This window comes from Peromyscus maniculatus, chromosome 12, assembly GCF_049852395.1.
Source record: "Peromyscus maniculatus bairdii isolate BWxNUB_F1_BW_parent chromosome 12, HU_Pman_BW_mat_3.1, whole genome shotgun sequence".
In the NCBI taxonomy this organism is placed as follows: domain Eukaryota; kingdom Metazoa; phylum Chordata; class Mammalia; order Rodentia; family Cricetidae; genus Peromyscus; species Peromyscus maniculatus.
The window spans coordinates 88,262,680-88,267,283 of NC_134863.1; the positions used below are offsets into that span (position 1 = coordinate 88,262,680).

Here is a 4,604-nt window from a genome sequence, read left to right on the forward strand (position 1 = left end):
CTGGTGGTGATTCACTTCCTGCAGATGCTCTTTCGCTTCTCGAAGGACTTCATCAGTGCATGAAGGCCTTTGCCAGAAAACATCTTCAATAAATAAAGAGAACTCTGGTCCTCGGGAGACTTGAGAAAGTTTCTGGCATCTTCTGAACTTTTGCATAATTGATAAATCCTCGGAGAAACAGGAGAAAGCCTAAAACCAAGAACTCCCACCAGAGCCAGTACTGGCCATCAAAGTATCCAGGGAAATAGGTGGAAAACCTGACAATAAGGATCCACTTAATTAGAGAGAGACCAAATCCTGAGATGGCCCCATACCTTCCCACAGCCGAGGTGGTCAGGCAAAAAGACAAGAAAAACCCAATCTAGCTGAAGAGGAATGCCATGATAAAAGTTAACATAAAAATCCCATCGTTTCCTATCCTAAGCTGATCAGTAACATCAAAATCATCCCGACCCACAAAATATTCATCTCTTCCAGGAACCAATGGGATCGTGGCCTCAGTCTTGGTTCTCTCAGCCTCATCATAACTGGGCAGTGTTGTAGCCACTTTGTAAGATGGGGGCTTTGGAAACCCAGATTCACCTTTGTAGTCAAAATATGTTGCACTCTCCGCAGAAATGCTGCTGTATGGTGGAGGAACATCACTTGCAGTCTGCTGGGGTTCCCCCGCTCCTCTTCATTCTGCAACTGCTGGTACCCGCTGCCTCAAGCCGGCTCCACAGCCGCCAGCGCCGCCAATGCCAAGGCCATGGCACAGAGGGCCTCAGGGAAGGAGGACGAAAGAGCGAGCTGAAGGGGCGCGGACACAGCGGCCAGCCGAGGGTGGAGGGTTGCTGCTAGTGGCTAGGATGCTCTCCTAAGGCAAGGAGCGCTGCCGCCAAGGCTCCGCCCTCCTGTTTTCTTTTAATTACTTTGTGTAATTCTGATTGGTTTTGACTTTAGGTTTTGAAAGTAAGTAAGCCATTCCAGACATGGTTTCTTTAGTAACATAATGCCTGTTCTGACATAGAGAGATTTAGTTTCAGACAATAGACTACAGAGAAAGAAAAAGATTTAAAAGCAAGTAAGATGTGCATCTAAGTAATGGGATTTTCAATGACTGCTCTGCCATATGAGAGTGTGTCCTAATTTATTTTAATAGATTATAGATATGGTTTAAAATCCCATTCCTATTCCTTGTAAATAAATTACAGTGCACTACAGATGAAGGGAAGCAGAGCACTATGAGTTATTAATAACACAAAAATTGATTTTTCTTTTTTGAAGATGTGGTATATTGTTTGTCCAGCCCATAACAGAATCTCTGAGCTCAAATATGTCTCTGCTATGGTCTTTCTGGAAGCTTTTCTATAGGTGTGCATTCTGAGACCCAGGTGTCCAGAAATGATGTTCAAACTTTGGGGAAGTCACATTAGTCTCATGATTGACTTCTAGAAGTCACTAAAACAAAGGGATTGCACATTGGAAAGGTTCAAGTGATTGAATCTGAATATTAAACATTGAAGCTGTGCTTACATTTACTAATAATTTATTTTGTCCTTGTGAATGTTTTGAAGCATGTATGCCAGTGAGATGACATTGCTTATGTTGAACTCTGTCACCACTATCATCAAGATATAATGGGCATCAGGAAGTCTGTGTGCATTTGAAAGGTACTAACAGGCATTGATCAGAAGAAGGTGGCTTACAACATTTACCTGGTTGGGATGGGTGTGGTTGAGACTCAGGTTTGCAGATTGGATGTGAATAATCCCTCAGCTGAATGAATTTTGAAATGAGATATTTAATTGATGTTTTGGAATTCAAGCAATATGTGATTATTCAATATAAATATTAAAAGTCATTTACCTCTGGGTGAAGACATTTTTCAGCCCAAACTGAAAGAGAAAGAATGCTGAGTCAGTCTCATGCATAGTGAGAACTACAGAAGTAACTTTATGAAGGCTTTGGATGGTAGTGAGTTCTCATTCCCTTTTTTCTAAATAAACACCTATTAGTTTACTGGTTAAGACAGCAGCTGGCAGAAATAAACTGGAACATTCCAAAAGCAATCTATAGATTCAATGTAATCTCCATCAAAATCCCAACATAATTAGAGAAACTGAAAAAAAATAACCACAACAGCATAAAAAGACTTTTCTTTTTTTCTTTCTTTTTTTTTAAATAGCATTTTATTTTATAATTAACTTAATTTCACATATCAGCCTCGGATTCACCTGTCCTCCCTCCTCTTACCCCCCAGCCCTCTCCCCCAATCAACTCCCCACTCCCACCTCCCCCAAGACAAGGTCTCCCCTGGGGAGTCAGCCCAGCTTGGCAGACTCAGTCGAGGCAGGTCCAGTCCCCTCCTCCCTACACCAAGGCTGAGCAAAGTGTCCCCGGGCTCCAAAAAGCCAGCTCATGCACCAAGGATAGGTTCTGGCTCCACTGCCTGGGGGCCTCCAGGTTCAAATTAGGAGAGATAGACTACAGACTCTTAATGACTTTCAAAGATTATTTGGAGATATTGCTCATCTACAAACTATTGTTGGGGTAAAAAATGATGAACTGACTAATTTGTTCAAAACCTTAGAAGGTGACAAGGACTTAAATAGTCCAAGAGAATTATCACCTGAAGCTGAGAAAGAATTGGCCTTGGTAGAAAAGAAAGTACATGAAGGGCATGTGGATCATATTGATCCAAAGCTGGATTGCATTTTGGTTATTTCACCTTCTAGGCATTCTCCTACTGGAATTTTTATGCAGAGGGAAGATATTATATTGGAATGGATATTTTTACCAAATAAACAAAATAAAAAATTAAAAACTTATGTGCAAAAAATCTCTGACTTGATTTGGAAAGGAAAATTGAGACTTCATCAATTAGCAGGAATAGACCCAGCAGAAATTGTCATATCTTTAACTAAAGAGTACATTGAAAAATTATGGACAGAAAGTGAACCTTGGCAAAGAGCTTGCAGTAATTTTTTGGGAGAAATTAACAGCAAATATCCCAAAAGCGATAGAATTGATCTTATAAAGAGAGCTGATTGGATCTTGCCTTGAATTGTATGGCAAAAACCCATATCTGGAGTTCGTACATTTTATACAGATGCCAACAAAGAAGGAAAGGCAGGTTACAAATCAGAAAATTTAAGTAAAGTGGTTCAAAGTCCATATAATTCAGTTCAAAAATCAGAATTGTATGCTATTCTGTTGGTATTAATGGATTTTTGAGAACCTCTCAACATAGTAACTGACTCTCAGTATGCTGAAAGAGTGGTATTACATATTGAGACTGCAGAATTTATCCCTGATGCTTCAGAATTAACTTCACTATTTATTCAGTTACAAGATACAATCAGGAAAAGGAGTCATCCTTTATATATAACTCACATTCGATCCCATACTGGTCTGCCAGGCCCTCTAGCATAAGGCAGTGATGAGATTGATAAATTATTGATAGGAAATGTGCTGGAGGCCCCAGAATTTTATAAAAAAAACATCATGTCAATAGTAAAGATTTAAAAAAGGATTTTTCCATAACCTGGCAACAAGCCAAAGAAATAGTAAAGAAATGTCCTACTTGTTCCTTCCACAATCAAACACCATTACCAGCAGGATGTAACCCAAGGGTACTCAGAGGAATGAAATCTGGCAGATGGCCGTGTTTCACTTTGCAGAATTTGGAAAATTGAAATATGTACACCACACCATCAATACTTATTGAGGATTTCAATGGGTAACTGCTTTGAGTTCTGAAAAAGCTGATTCTGTAATCACTCATTTGCTAGAAGTTATGGCCATCATGGGTATACCTGTACAAATCAAAACTGACAATGCTCCATCATATGTCTCTGTTAAAATGAAACAGTTTTTTGCTTATTACAATATAAAGCATATTACAGGTATACCACATAATCCTACAGGTCAAGCAGTTATAGAAAGATCAAACAGAACTTTAAAGGATATGCTAAATAGACAGAAAGAGGTAACAAAAACCCCCAGAAATAAACTGCATAATGCTCTATTAACTTTGAATTTTCTCAATGCCAATGAGAAAGGAACAACAGCTGCAGAGAGACATTGAATAATAGAAAAAAACTACAGAATTAAATCAGCCTATATACATTAAGGATGTGCTGACCTCAGGATGGAAACCAGGGTATGTATTACGTTGGGGACAAGGTTTTGCTTTTGTTTCTACAGGAGAAGATAAGCTGTGGGTACCATCAAAATTGATAAAGGTTCGATTTGAACAAGAGAAACCTCTTTATTAGAGGAGGTGATAGTTCATCAACCAGCATGAACATCCAATTTAAACTAACTTATACCAGTAACACATGCCTTTTCATTTAATCAGATAATAACTTGCCAAAAAGGAACATCCCCAAAATTAGTCTTGGATAAAGGTTTTTGTTTTTGTCTTTTAGGAGAATGAAGGCTAAGGAATCTGAAGAACACTGGACAAATGAGACAACTGAAGAAAAGGGACAAATCATCTATCCCAGGAAACAGAGTGAAGCGGCGTATGGGTATATATTATCTAAAAAATTTTGTGTCTTCCTAAAAATTTGTTTCTGCTTGTCTCTAAAGATTTAACACTATTAGTCTTCTAATAGTCC

The 4,604-nt window shown here is 38.8% G+C and overlaps 1 pseudogene; it reads right to left on the reverse strand.

Annotated features, from left to right (window-relative positions):
* LOC102904212 (NEDD4 family-interacting protein 1 pseudogene) lies at nucleotides 1-765 on the reverse strand (annotated as a pseudogene).
* Between the last annotated feature and the right edge of the window lie 3,839 nt (nucleotides 766-4,604).